This window comes from Lontra canadensis, unplaced genomic scaffold (genome assembly GCF_010015895.1).
Source record: "Lontra canadensis isolate GAN:19392208 unplaced genomic scaffold, GSC_riverotter_1.0 scaffold61, whole genome shotgun sequence".
Taxonomy (NCBI): Eukaryota; Metazoa; Chordata; class Mammalia; order Carnivora; family Mustelidae; genus Lontra; species Lontra canadensis.
Window position 1 is genome coordinate 8792324 of NW_022631055.1, and position 15379 is coordinate 8807702.

At 48.1% G+C, this 15379-nt stretch overlaps 1 protein-coding gene across 6 annotated transcripts in view; it reads left to right on the forward strand.

The window, feature by feature from the left end:
* The window catches only part of CRACDL (CRACD like), a 132348-nt gene that overhangs the window by 25523 nt on the left and 91446 nt on the right, over nucleotides 1–15379 (forward strand). Inside the window, exon 1 of one of the 6 annotated variants that reach the window (XM_032877866.1) lies at nucleotides 9295–9453. The exons of the other annotated variants lie outside the window; for them this stretch is intronic. The gene's annotated coding sequence lies outside the window, so the exon portion shown is untranslated. Of the gene's footprint in view, nucleotides 1–9294; nucleotides 9454–15379 lie in introns of those variants that run through there. 6 annotated transcript variants of the gene reach the window in all.

Below are 15379 nucleotides of genomic sequence, written 5' to 3' on the forward strand. Positions count from 1 at the left end.
GGAAAGAATTCTCTGGGGAGAAATTAAAAAAGAAAATCCCAGTCAGGGTTTCTAATTCTTTGCCAGTGACATTGGTATGATCCTTGTGTAACAGCTACTCTCAACACTGAGACGCCTCGGGCCGGGGAGCCTAGCGGTATACTCTACTTCCTGACAGTCCTCTGGGTTTGAGGACAACTTCTCAACCTTTCTCAAAAAATAGAAGGTTTCTTAGGGTCTGGTTCTCTTTGCCAAGCTCATTGACACCTGAGTCCCAAGCTGCCCCTTTCACCCAAAGGGACTTGTGTGCAGACTTGAGCTAACCCATTGATCTGTACCACCATATTGAACCCCGTGTGAACCCCGAGAGAAGGTGCAGTTCCTAGCTCTGCTTTGTAGAAAAGGAAACATGCCCTTGCCAGGGTCACCCACGTAAGCAGATCTAGACCTGGTGTGCTCCAAAGCCCATACCCTAGCACGGGGTGGATGTCGGACACCCTCCTCTTTGAGGCTCCTTGTCAGAGGGGAATGGTTTTCATCATGAGCCAGAGCCGATCCAGTCCTGAGAGGTCCTGAGAGCAACAGTTTGGGAAATAAGAAACTTCTCAGAGTACATTTTTAGAGAAGATGTGCTGACTGCTTTTCTCAAAAGGTATGTGGGGTCTCCTGCCTGAGCTTGGGTCTGGCCCACAACCCCTCTTGGTGAGAGGTCATTGAAATCTGCCGCCTGCAGGGGCCGAGTTGGGAGGCCATGCCAGGCAGGGAGGGGGGCCAGGGAGTAGGATTACCCCAAGTGTGATGTTGGAGACCAAGGACACAATGAGGAAGACTGCTCCATGTTTTGTGAAGCTGGAGGGTTGAGATTTGTCCAACACATAGCAGTTCCCCCCTTCAGGGTGAAAGGACCCCTTTACAAAAGCCGCCAGAGCCCTGCTACCTAGGCCTTTGGCTCTGGTCTTCCCTGAGCCCTTTTGCTGGCCCTTTGCCAGGCCCACTAATGGGCTGCAGACCTGGGGAAAGGCTCCCTGAGATTACAGGTGGCACAGGAACACGATTCCTTTGGCCAAAAGGGAATGAGGGTAAAGGAGCAGCTGGCCAGGTGGCTTGGGGTGTGCCACCAGATGGAGGGCTCCATGCCAGGGCCCTGCTCCCCTGGGAGGCCGACCAGCCTCAGCCTGGGCATCAGATTTCAATGGGCCTGAGCAGGTCAGCAGCAGGAATGCGTGGGAAGGAGGAAGTTCCGTTTTGCACGGCCCGGGGTTTGCTCCTGACAGCTCGTTTCGTTTGCATTTGCAGTTTTTATGAACTTGAGTTTGATGACAGTTGCTTGGGACCAGATTACTTGGAAACACTCAAAACGTCCTCTGGTGTCCTTTACCCAATAATCATGAATGTTTTCGCAGACATTTCACGGGGGCTTTCCCGTACCTGTCTACCTCTTCTTATAAGTTACAGCAATTACATGGCACAGCTGCTACACTTAAATCAGAAGAAAATTAGAACAAATAAAGAAAATAATTTTATGAACAAATAAGTATCCCTTGAGAAGCACAGGGCATCTGATGCAAATATCATCAGGGAAATTTAAGAATTTGCTACTGCTGTCTAGGGCTCTGGAAAATATGAATTTCATGGTGTGCTCAGAAGCCTTCCACAGAACTTGCCTGATGACTCTCTGCCAGTCTGTCCTTAATCTTCTCTGGAAAGTCCTCCCAGGCCTCCGTGAGGCTGAAAACCAGGACACATTAATACAACGTCTACACTTCGAGTTCAGATTCAGCCTTTAAACAGGGGGTCGGGGAAGTCAAGTTTCAGGTCGTGGGCTTTTACTGTGTTGACCTCTGAACCTTTAAGACTATTCTGGCTAATTGTACCAAAGAGAATAGGGACCCAGACCCCAATGAGAGAAAATAGGCCAGGTGTAAATGAAATTAATTTCTATATGAAAGGGCATTTAGTAGAAATGGTGAGGTGTGGTCGACATCTCAAGGGCAGACCTTGGCCTTTCGTAGATGGCAAATGCTTCATTCTGTGCCTTCTCTGTTGGAGGCAGTGCCACGGAGCGGGGAGGGGGGGCGGGGCTGGCAGGGGAAGGTTGGCAGGGGAAGGTCATTGGATCTGTAAGCCACCTTGGAAACCCGAGCCTTGGTCTGTTGTCCAGGGCAAGCAGCAGCTTGTGCCAGGGAAGGGAGGGGATGGCTCATTCAGCTATTTATCTGCTGATAGACATCCACAGTGATAGGGCAGGTTTGAGTTTGCATTTTTATTTGGGCTGATAAAATCTTCCTGTACACATTTAAACTCTTTGGTTGACAAACTATCCACAGGATTTGGATAGGAGAAGCCACAGAATCCTCTAGCTGGGTGGTCAGGAAGGACTGCTGGCCTGTTAGCCACCCATACCCCTATTTGCAGTGCCACGGCCAGACATTTACAAGGAAGATGACTTGTTGGAGGATTAACTTGGTCATGCAGTTGTAGGAGAGAGACAGCACGTGTGACCCGACTCCTGCCCCGCAGCTGAGGACTTGGAGTCATCCTGAAGAGACCTGATACTTGAGGGTGACCTCAGAGCTCTCCAGGCCATACTTTTGGATTCCTCTGCCCTTGTGGCTGGTCTTCCAGATGAGATGGCCAGTCTAGCAGATTGTGGCCAGTAAGCTCTGAACAGAGAAGGAGCTTCAGGGACTGCCTCCTGCTGCTCCAACTGTAGCTGGGCTAGGAGAGGGGATCCTGTCTCTTCAGACTTCCAAACCATAGGTCTGTACCTGGCGTCAGAGAAGAGAACTGGCCTCATGTTCCCGTGGGTTTATCTACAGGTACGCATTTGACTCCTGATGCCTTGCGGGATTTGCATGGATGTCTAGTCAGTATCAGATCATTTGCATGTTCTGTGTTGAGAGAAGCTTCATCATCAGTCCTTTTTGTGGGGTCTCTCATGGTAGGTCATCTGTGTTATAGCCTCTTCTGTGCAGCAGCCAGAGCCACCATTTAGAATATAATCAGACTTCTGATTCCAGCCATGATGGACTAATAAATGTTGGATTTATTCTCCTTTCCTAAACAATTATGACATTGGACAAAACAGATGAAGCAACTGTTATTAAGACTGGGATGTCACTCCTTGCCAGTGTGTGATGCAAACGGAGGCAAGCTGTGTGTTCCTCCTGGCTTGCTGTTGGCTGGGAAGGGGGGTTGGGGAGTGTCTCTGCAACCAAGGCACAGGGAGGTGGACTCAGGCACAGAGCTCATTGGAGGGAATGGGAATCAGAATCCTGGGGTGCTGAGGCAGCTGGCATTTGGGGGGAGGGGTGTTGTAGAGGAGAGTTCTGAGCAGAGCAAGGATTTCAGAAATCTTCCAAGTGGTCCCCTAGATTCTTACCTAATACTAATCTGTGTTTACATAGGACAAGGCTCTCCCAAGGGCTGGGTAGTGAGCTGAGCAGAGATTCTGGGGGTCACACGGTACTGGGAGAGGTAACGTTATAACCTGCCAGACTGGGAAGACTTTATGAGCACCTCAGTCTTTTACCTGAGGCCACAAAAAGGCCACCACCTCAAGAGTAGGTCTACTCTAGCCTGGGCTAAGCACCTCACTAAACCCACTATAGCAAAACCTAGAAGAAAGCCCTGTTAGGATCAGATGATGGGCTAGCCAACTGTCTGGCAGAATAAAACTCAACATTATTTAAACAAAGTATTATCTGCAACAGCAAGCATAAAATTAAAAAAAAAAAAACCACTAGGCATGCAGGGTAGTATGAGTGATAACAAAGAGGAAAAGATCAATAGATTAAAAACCCATCCAAGCATAATGAGCAAATAGGAATTTCAGTAGAGAAATGAAAATTTAAGAAATAACCAAATAGAAATTCCAGAACTGAAAAATGTAGTATCTGAAATGAAAAATTGGATTGGATGGATCTAACAGCAGTTTGGGCACTATAGAAGAAAATACCCAAGAACTTGAAAACAGATCAATACAGACAATTCAGACTGAAGCATGGAGTGAAAAAAACATAAATAAAAATGAACAGAACCTCAATGACATGTGAGAGATAATATCAAGTAGTCTAGTATAGTTGGAATTCTAAAGAAGAGAGGTTAGGGCAGAGAAATATTTGAGGAAATTCCCTCAAATTTGATAGGAAAAGAATTTCAATCTACAGGTTCCCAAATTTCAAGGAATCCCAAGCAGAGTTGACTTGGAGAAAACCACACCTAGGCACACCAGAATTAAATTGCTGAAAGGAAAAGAGAAAAATAAAATATTAAAGCAGCCAGAGGAAAGATCTATTATATATAAGGGAACAAAAGTAAAAATACGGCCGACTTCTTATCAAAACAATGCAAAGCAGAAGACAGTAGGACATTGTCATTAGTGTTCTAAAAAAAAAAATCTTTCAAAAATAAATGTGAAACAAAGACATTTTCAGATTGACAAAAGTTGAGAGAAGCTGTTTGCTGCGACCATTAAAGGACCATTAAAGGAAAGTCTTTGGCCTGAAGGGAAATGCCACCAGATAAAATGGATCTGTATGTAGGAATAAAAAGTGCCATAAAAAGGGAAATGTGTTGTAAATATAAAAGAATTAATTTTCTTATTTTTAAACTTCACTAAAAGATAATTGATGGTTTAAAGCAAAATAATAGCAATTTATTTAGGAGTTTATAATATATGTAACAGTAAGATATATGACAAGGGATGAGAGGAGGGTAAATGATAAAACATAGACATGTGATAGGGAATAATCAATAAAAACAGAAGTTGGCTCTTAAAAAGATGAATAAAATTGATAAACCCCCAAGAAGACTAATGAAGGAAAAAGGAAAGGAAACTAAATTGCCAGTATGAACAAGGAAACATTTTCCAAATAATTAGAGAAAAACATGTCCCATATAATTTCTTGAGGCCAGCATAACCATGTTAAAAAAATGAAAAAAGTTACAACCAATATTTCTTCCAAAAATAACAAAACCCCTAGCATATTGCATATAGCAATCATGATACCTCATACCCAAGTGGGGTTCCCCAGGAATACAAGGTTGCTTTAACATGTGAAAATTTAGTGACTGTAATACACCACATTAATTGAATAAAAAAGGAAAATTATATGATCTGTGCAGTAGATGCAGGAAAAAAGCATGTGATAAAACTCACAGCCTATGATCAGAAATTCTCAGCAAACTCAGAATAAAAGGGAAATTCCACCATATGTTAGAGGACCGCTTTCAAAAATCCACAGCTGAAATCATTCTAAACTGTGACACATTGAATTCTCTCCTCCTCAATCAGGAGTAAGGCAAGGAAGTCTGTGTGCGCCACTCTGTACAGCACAGGACTAGAAGTCCCAGTCCATGTAATCAGGCAACAGAAAGAAATAAAAGCCATAAGGGTTGGAAAGGAAGAAGGAAAATTATCTTTGTTTGTGGAAGGCAGAATTCTAAATAATCTTAACTAGTAAGTGAATTTAGCTTGATTTATTTCACCTAGCATAATACCCTCCAGTTCCAACCATGCTGGCTAATTGCACTTAATTAAAAAAAAAATGAATTTAACAAAGTCATAGGATCGATGGGCAACATGCAAAAATTTATTGTGTTCCTGTACACTAGCAAGAGTAACTGGAAAATGCAATTTCACTGTGTCCCAATGGTGCCAGCATTCCACCTGGAACCTTCTGATGACATCTTAACTTCATTCAGAATGAAATTCAGAGTCCTGCCTGTGAGCTAAATGGCCTGCTTGCTGGGTAGGCTCCTCTCCCCAGGCACCTACCATGTCTCTGATCTGTCCCTATTGTCCCCTTGGCTCCCTCTGCTGTGTTCAGAGGGACTTGGCTCTCCCCTGTGCCTGCACACCCATTCCCCACAACCAGCCTTGGCTCACTGCCTCATTCCAGTCAAGTCTCTGCTCAGCTGTCACCTTCTCAGAGATGGCCTTCTTGATCACCTTATTTAAAATAGCACCTCCATGGAACACTGAAAAAAAAAAAATTAAGATGTGGAGAAAAAAAAAAGCACCCCCTGGGGCTCCTTGGGTGGTTCAGTGGGTTAAGCATCTTCCTTGGGCTCATGTCATGATCTTGGGGTCTGAAGATTGAACCCTGTGTCGGGTTCCTTGCTCAGTGGGGAACCTGCTTCTCCCTCTCCCTCTGCACCTCCCTCTGCAGCTCTCTCTCTCTCCCTCTCTCTGAAATAAAATCTTAAAAATAAAATAAAATAGCACCTCCTAACCTTGCTTTGTTTTTTAAAACATTTAAAGGCGAGTCTTTCCCTCATCACCACCTGGCATACTGGACACATTTGTTCCTTGTCTCTTCCCCTTGGAACATTAAAACAAAGATTTTGTCTTTTGTGGTTGTTTGTTGCCCAATCTGTAGTACCCAGCATGGCCTGGACCTTAACAGCAGTCAGTAAATATTTGTTTACAGGCGATTCAGAACAAAATGTTGTGCTAATAAGGATGGAGCTTGGGGGTAAACCCTGATGGGCAAGTCTTTGGTGTGGTATGCCCTTGAATCTGCCATTTTCTTTTTTGAAAAATCCATGTATTTTAGTGTGAAAGAAAATTTTCCGTCAAAAACAGTGATGTCTTGTCAAGTCCTGAGGTGGGATAGTGGGACAGGCGCTTCTGTAGGGCACGTGTTATTTGCATGGCACACCATCATTTGCAAAGTGCTTTCCTGGGCATTGCCACACTGGATCCGCACAGCGTCCGGTGATGCAGTGGGTTGGATGGTGAGTCAGAGAGATTCTGTTACCCATTCAGGGCTATACAGAGCTGCTAAAGCCAGGAGTCCAGCATTTCCATCCCATGTCCCTTTCCACTGTGTCCTATGTTGGGAAACAGCTCCTGGAACCGAGTTCTTACATGGTCACTCGTGGGCAGGCAGCCCCCAGTTCTGATTTTCATGAGGTTAAATGTTCTGGTATCGCTGCTTTGTGCACCTGTGCTGAAGGTGAGGCAGCAGGTGGAGGAAGAGAATGTTGCTGATTTTTGAGGTCTGCTTTGAAGACAGGCTCTATGGGAATGGAGGCTGGGGTCAGCCCAGCAGATGTTTTCATAGTAGAGGCACAGGAAGGGTCCTGCTGGCCCTGGGGTTGAATGAGGGCCCCCGAGATCCAAGTCCTAAGGGTTCCAGAACAATGGGCTGGCTTCAGCTACAGGTGGAGAACCCGGGGAGACTGTGGAGCGGTCCGTGGGTGTGAGCAATTCCGTGAGGCCCTGGCTTTTGTAATATATGCTCCCTTGAGCCCTGTGGGAACCCAGGGGAAGAAATAAAGGTGGCCTCTTTCTTCTCTGATTGAAATTCATATCAATAAACACTCTTGGGACCTTTGCCAAATGAAAGGGGATTGGGCGTTTGTGTGCATGGTATCTCATTGGATCCTCGAAATAGACAAGAAAAATACCTTCTCAGTCTCAGATGAAGAAATAGGCAGGGAGCAATCATATGGATTTCCCAAGAGTATTTCCATATTAGGAGGCACATCTGGGACAAGGACCAAGTCTTGGAACTCCTAGTCAAGTGCTCCTTGGAAGGGCTCCACCCGAAATGCCTCATGCATTGGGCAGATCACCAAGAGTGATGGGGACAAAGGTATCATATCATGACTAAAACCATGATAACCACAGTGGGGAGGCTTCCTAAAGATTGTTCTGTAGGCAAGGATGAGGGTATGCACCCAAAGTAAGGAAAGGAATTAAAATGAACTCTCATGAGGCGTGTGTAAGGAGGTAGGTACTTTGATGCCTACCTGTATATTCAGGGTCAACTTTTCTCAGTGATCTCTCATACTTTTTTTGATTGTATATGTTAGTTTTTTAGTTCAATTTTATTTTTTCAGTGTTCCAAGATTCCTTGTTTATGCACCACACCCAGTGCTCCATGCAATACTTGCCCTCTTTAATCCCCACCACCAAACCCACCCAATCCCACACCTTCCTCCCCTCCAAAGCCCTTGGTTTGTTTCTCAGTGTTCACAGTCTCTCATGGTTCGTCTCCCCCTCCGATTTCCCCCAACTCACTTCTCTCCTTCTCCCAGTGTCCTCCGTGTTATTCCTGTTCTCCGCAAGAGTAAGTGAAACCATATGATAACTGACTCTCTGTTGACTTATTTCACTCAGCATAATCTCCTCCAGTCCCGTCCATGTTGATACAAAAGTTGGGTGTTCATCCTTTCTGATGGAGGCGTAATACTCCATTACATATATGGGCCATATCTTCTCACTTTTTAAAACTCTATTGGGATCACTTTACCTTGTCCTCACCAATCTGAGGCTCTGGTCTGCATGGAGCTAATGGGAGCTCGGAGTATTGCCCACAGCCCTGATGAGCCTGGCTGGGGCTCTCTTACGTGAGCCTGTGGGCCGTGCTTTGCAGATGTCACTCTGGGTGTGAGGCCAGACCAGAGAGTGCCACCCCGACTGAGGGCCACAAAAACAACACTTCTGACTACAGCAGCATTTCTTTCCTTTCCTTTCCTTTTTTTTTTTTTTTTGAGATTTTATTTATATGACAGAGGCAGCGTGCACACGAGCATGGGGAGTGGCAGGCAGAGACAGAGGGAGAAGCAGGCTCCCTGCTGAGCAAGGAGTCCAATGCAGGGCTCAATCCTAGGACCCTGGGATTATGACCTGAGCCAAAGGAAGACACTTAACCAGCTAAGCCACCGAGGCACCCCAACAGTACCATTTCTGAGTGCAAGACCGCATACCTGTGTGTTTGTGTGTGTGTGTGTGTGTAATGCTGAAAAGAATGGTTTTGCACTCATGATGTAGTGATACGTCAAATAAAAATTACTACTAGGATAAACTTGCAGAGCACTTGTCAGGTGAGGCATGTTAAGAAGGCTTAGCTCACTCTCAGAGTTTGGATATAATCAAAGCCCAAATGTGTTTTTGTTGTTGCTATGTTGTTGCTTTAGGAAGAAAAAAAAAAATCTATTCCTTGATTTAAGTGTCTGTAGTAGTTTAAATCTCCTCCTGGGTCCTGGTACCCACTGAGATATGGCTTCTTCCCACAGGCGGAATCATATGACACAATGAAGCATGAAGTCCTCTCTTAGAGTTCACTGAGAAATCGTAAGAAGACTCCATTATTTTTTTCTTGGGCGAGATTTTTGGTCAGGAGGGGGAAAATAAAGTGCGTTTTCAAATCAGGGAATTCTGGAAGGTCATGTGTCCCAGAGGCAGGCACGTGGGGGGTTGAGGAAAGTCAGTCCCTCTGCCTAGTTGTTGCCAGGCGCTCGCTGGCAGGCCTGTCCTTGTGTTAATGTGCACAGTTCAGGGAAATGGGTGGGAGTGAGCTGCTTCTGCTTCAGGCTGTTTGGATTCAGGGTGCTGGCTCTGCTGGTTTGCAGGAAGCCTCAGGGAGCTCTTGCCTGCCTCTGTGCTGTCCTGGAGATTCACTTTCCAAAGGGAGGGAGGCTGAGCCCACCACGTACCAGATGGGAGCGAGCACCTGGTCTGTGAGTATGGTCCCCCTCCCCCATGTACCTGAGGCAGGTGAGGGTGCCAGCGTGGGCCGCCGCAGAGGTGCGCCCCAGGGGGATGGGTTTTGTCATTTCAGGACACTGAGCTCCCCAGAAAAGACACTGGTAAAGCTGGTTGTGGGTACTGGGACAGTTAGTAAATTTTCCTTAATAGGTCTGATAAACTTGGAGCTTCTTGGCTTGTCTTAGAGAGATGACATGTAGATCAGCGTGTGTCCTCTGAATGAAGAGGTGACAGTTGCCCTGAAATACTGAACCCATAGGTCAGCGGATGATACAGGGTTGCAGAGTTTATGGAGGCGGGCCATGGCAAGTCCCTGGAGTTGGCCTTCTCAGGGTGTTTCCGCCCAGTGGGGAGACCCCTATCTAGGGCAGGACTCTAGGTCCTACTGAACTTTCCCTCCAGCTTGAGGAGTGATCGGGCCTTGGCCATGACCAGGGATCTGCCCGTCACCAAGCTCAGTCAGAACTGCTCTGAAAGCTGACAGCCTGGTTGGCAAATTTAGGAGAACACCTGTATCTGTGCTGAAGAGCAGCGACCCTGTGCCTGCCACTCTGAGGACACGTTCCTGGGACCCGCACGCTCGGGGAGCGCACTCAATACACCGGAGGTACGCTATGCACAGAGTCTCCCGTGAGAGCTGTTCATAGTCTTAGGCAAAGAGAGGGGCTTTTTTTCTGGCTGTGGGAGAGGGGGCCTCACGGGGGCCTTGCAGGCCGGAGCATGGGTGAAGGCTTCCAGGGACCCCTTCACCATATCTCTGGTGACACTCAGAGAGGCAAGCCCACTCCCATGTCTGTGACTACATCTGTCCCGACCCCTTTCAGTGATTCCATGGGGGCTGACATCTAAATCTCCTTTGCCTGTGTTTCCAAGTCATGTTTTAGGGTTGGTGAGCCTCCAAATGGCTCCTTCTGTTTGCAGACGCCCATAATGTTCTGTCTTGCTGTCCAGTCATGAAACGTTCTGCTGGGATCTGTTCCTGGGCTTCTCTGCTGTTCGTGTCTTACTACTTCCGCTCGTTCTTGGGCTCCTTGTGAGGAAAGGCTGTATTTGATTCTGCCTGGGGCTGCTGGGCACAGCACGTTCTCAGCCAACTGTCATTCACATTTGCTGATGCTGGACTCCACTTGCCAGTGACGCACGCCCAGATGAGGCGCACCAGTTTTGCCCATCCTGGACTCTAGTAGAGATCTCACCCCTGAGTCCAGAATCTCCATAGACTGTGTCATTTTTGTGATTCAGGACTTTAAGGAAAGACGGAAGGATTCCTTGTGCAGCGTGGGCCCTATGCTCTGGTGTGTGGTGTGTCACACATGGGGAAGCACCGTGGCCTGGGTGCTCAGTGGATGTGACATCAGCCTGCACCCCCCTGGCTGAGGTGCTGGTGCTATTCTGTGTCGGGATCCCCAGGGCACATGGGATGTCCACTCCGTCCTCCAGGCCCCTGAACTCTCTGGAGAAAGGGAGCCCTGGGACGATGCTTTTGTAGATGCCCTGTGTACCAAGGATGGGCAGACCCTTGCTAGGGAGACTACTGTCTCTGCCATGTGGGAACCAGAGCCAGAAAACTGTTTGTGCAATGCTGGCAACTTTCCCACTGCTGCAGGGACTCCAAGGCTTCCTGATGGTCGAAAGGGTTCCTTTTTATTGAGCCTATCCTAAGACCAGGCCCTAAGCCAACACATCTTCACTGAATTCTCAGCAACCCTGCCAGGAGGCATGGTCCCATTTCACAGATGAGAAAGCAAGGAGAGGCCACCTTTCTCTAAGTGGCAGAGCCAAGATCGAAACCCAGAGCCTGCAAAACCCTGTGTTTTTAAAGCTCTAAGCCCTGGGCCCCCTGCGCCCCCATCCTCTTTCCTTGTTGAACCACTTCCTTTCCTAAGCAAGGAGAGGGCCCGGATCTTCTTCCTGTGCTTCTTCTTCCTTCCCCCAGCCATTGCTCTGGTCACAGAACGTGGAGCTGGATGCCAGGCTCCTTCTGAGACAGGGCTCTGTCTTGGCAGCCACCACCAGAGGGGAACTGAAACCATCCCTGATTGTTTCCTGTGGCTGACGAGCTCTGCCCAGCGAGGCTTTGGGAGGAGGCACAGATCCCTCCTGGCTTGGGCTGGGGCCCTTGAGTCATTTTCGGGGCGCCAGTCAGAATGGGATGAGTGCACATGGTTGCCCTCCTCTGTGGTTTATAAAACAGCCCACTGTCCCATGGCTCCCCGGGGGCATGGTTGACAGCCAGACCCTGAGTCCCACCTCTGCTCTTTTTGGGCCCTGGCTCTCTGTGACACCTGGAAGAGTTGCCGTGTGGGTTTTGCGGCCTGGCTGGGGCCACAGGGGAGACCAGGACACGCCACACACCGAGCCACCTGTCCAGCCCTCGCTTTCCTGTTGGGCCAGGATTTCCCAAACACACGGCGGGGGGCCTAGTCTCCAGAGCTCTGTCATTGGGCTGCATCCGCTTTCCAGCCTTTATTCTTTCACGTCCTCCTGAGCCATTTTTTCTCCTGTCCGATGGGGCCAGTCCATCTGCCAACCACATCTTGCCCTTTGCTCTCGGGCGCTCCCCCAGGGCTACCTGCAACCCTCACCCCTGCTTCTTCACCTGGACATGGCCTTACCTGTTCTTTGGAGCGTGGCTGCTGTCCGTGTCAGAGGCCCTCCCCACGGTTCCAGACCTAGAGCCACCTCCGTGCTCGCCCATCCCTCTAGCACCTGCTCCTGGACTGCCTTCAGGACATTTTTCCTTTATCCTGGGGCCTCCTTGCACTTTTTGCATCTGTCGTCCCCACAAAATCTACAAGGTTGTATTGGACTCACGTTTGGTAATTTTTGTCATCCTGGGACGCGTACGAAACAGTTTTCACTTTGAGAAAAAGGACCAACACCTTGAGGTTAAGAGACCTCGTCTTACCTCTTCACGTTACCAAGTGGCCAGTGCCAGGCCCAGGGCCGTCTCTGGTCAGTGGACAGACGGGCTATGTGAAGCAGAGTGGCCGCATGGAGTCTTGTTGGAAGTGGAGCCTGGACTGGAGGACCCGGCTCGCAGGGCAGCAGGCTCATTCCACGTCCTCTGCCACTGCTCTGCCTGCAGCGCAGGTCACTCCTTCCGTCCTCACAGTCCCTCTTAGGTTCCATGAGGCAGAGGGTATGTTTGGGGTGTGCAGGCCTGGATTGTGACTCCTCTGTCTTCCTTCTGTTGGAAAGAAGTACCCTTTCTGGCAGAAATTAGTGCATTCTTCTATTTAAGAAAAAGAAGGAAAAAAAAGGTGTGTGACCTAGACTTTTGCTATCCTGTGAAGGAAAAGAGTGTGCCCTCATGCTCTCTGAGCACAGCGACATTTCTGTAGCCTTTGGCCATCACAGGTTATGGTTCGCAGTGACGGGATACAGGGCCTCCCTTCCGCACATCCGTGGAGGCTCCATGATGTGCTACTGGGGTGGTGGAGGCAGCAGGAGGGTGTCTGGAGGGTCCTGCTGAGCTCTGGACAGCGTGGGAGCCACAGGCAGGTGCTGTGTCTGGCCCCAGGAGGTCAGACTCTCAGTGGCAACAAGCCCCTTTGAGCCAGGGGCATGTGCCCTGGACCCAGAGAATGCTTATGGTGGCTGGGGACGAGGACTCCAGCTGTGCCCTGCCTGGTGGAGATCCTGGAGGAGCTGACTGGCCATTCTTGTAAGCTTCATGGCGTTGCATTGGTGCTCAGCACGTGATGCCGGGCTTTGGTGTTTTTCTTGTAGGCCCATCTTCTTTCCCCCATAACTTTAGGGGAGTAAGGACGCAATTCTCCAATCTCTTCAAGACCCCAATATTGCCTACCAAGTTGACTTGCACATGGCCCTTTTAATGAGTATTAATTATTGACTTTTTTCTTTTTTGTGTGAAAAAACACAGTAAAACTCCCCAAGATAGCCAGCAGTAACACTCCACTTTCCAGGCAAGTGACCCATAGAGGATTTCCCTTCAGCCTATCCCACAATCTTTGTAGCTTGCTCTTTAGAGTACTTAAACCCTAATGCAGTCAACTCTTCACTGTTACGTGTGAGGTCGCTATGTGGGATTATATATGACAGACTGTAAATCCCATATTGATAGTGTGAGGAGCACTGTGGTTTATTTATTTATTTTAAAAGCTTTTATGTATTTGTCAGAGAGAAAGCACACGCACACAAGCAGGGGGAGGGGCAGACAGGCAGAGGGAGAAGCAGGCTCCCTGCTGTGCAAGGAGCGTGATGGGGGACTTGAACCCAGGACCCTGGGATCATGACCTGAGCCAAAGGCAGAAGCTTAACCAACTGAGTCACCCAGGCGCCCCAGCACCATGATTTAAATCGAACCTAAGCAAGTTGCAGTGAGGGAAGTCCACTAACTGCAGGAAACCTCACAGTGGGCTCAGGGTTTGGGGACCATCGGGAACCCTGTCCCTTGAGGGCAGAGAGATGTACCACCTCTCTGTTCCCAGCACTGTGCTGTGCATATGCAGGCACTCAGTAATGTCTGCAGAAGAAATGGCCTGATGAGCATGCCCTCCAGAGTTGCCTTGTAGCTCAGACTGCTATCAGTTGCTGAATACATGAGTGCCCTGTGCTACTTCTCCTCTCTGATATTGTAAGGATGGGTTAGGAAAACCTGTAACTAAGACTTAACTGTGTCTCCCAAGTTAGGTTTGTAAAGAATTAAAATAAAGGCTAATTTTTCTTTTCATTGGGTTACATGGAGCATCCTTAAGTTTAGGAGTTAAAAATGATCAAAAAAAGTTATACCTAAAAGAACCTGCAGGGTGTTTGTGTTTTACTAATTTAGCAGAAGTCACTGATTTTCTGTGTACTCGTTACTAGGGATCTGGTTTGCTTCTCTCGGGGCACCTGTGGCAGAGAGAGAATTTTTCTGGCATCCATGAAGGAGACAATGTAGGTGATAAAAGGAGCAAAGCAAATATAGATTTGCAATGCTGTTGGTTCTTTTGCATTTAATTCCAGAAGGGTGAAAGGAACAGCTATTGATCTCTGCATTGGCTTGGACAGATCTTGAAAGCATCATGCCTAGTGAAAGAAGCCAGTCTCAAAACGTTACACCCTGTACGATTCCATTTCTGTGACATTCTCAAAAAGGCAGGACTGCAGTGGTAGAGAACAGATCGGTGTTGCCGGGGAGCGGGGGAGGGAGAGTGTGTGAGTGCAAAGGAGCAGGCTGGAGGAGTTTGGGGGGTGGTGGTGATGGAACTGTTTTGTGTCCCGGTGTGGTGGTGGCTTTGTGAATCTATACATGCATCAGGATTCCTGGAACTGTGTGCCACGGACAAGTCAGATGGCCTATGTGATCAGTGACAAATAAAATAATGCCAGAAGGGCAATCGGTGCCTGAATTGTATGGTCACGGACAGCAGGTTTGGGCCCCCACACCTCTCCCAGAAGTAACCGCCTCTGTGCCGAGAGCTTTAGAAAGGCATCCAACCCCTGGCTCAGGTCAAGGTTGCCAGTGCCATTCGGCAGACCATTGTTGGGATGTATCCAGGTTGTGATCTGGGTTTCTCTGTTGTGTGAAAGATTGTGGCATTCACCCCTCTGCTCCAGACTTGCCCCTCCAGATGGACGTGGGGTGCAAGTTTGAGGGAACTTCTTGGCCACTCCAGGATGTCCTTTTGTAAGTGCTTCTATGAATGTTTACAGGAATGTGCTCATATGAAATTGATAGATTTAGAACATTTACTCTGTCGGTTGTTAATTTCTTTCTTCTCTAAAAACATGCATCTTCGTTTATCTCTGTCCCTCACTGCTGAGACCCCTGTCTGAGCGAGGGATCCGCCACCCACCCACATGTCTGATTTTGAAACCCAGAGTTGCTCCCTTTTATTCTTGACCAGCCCTGTTTTACACTCCATGTCTTGTATATTCTCTTTCCCAAAC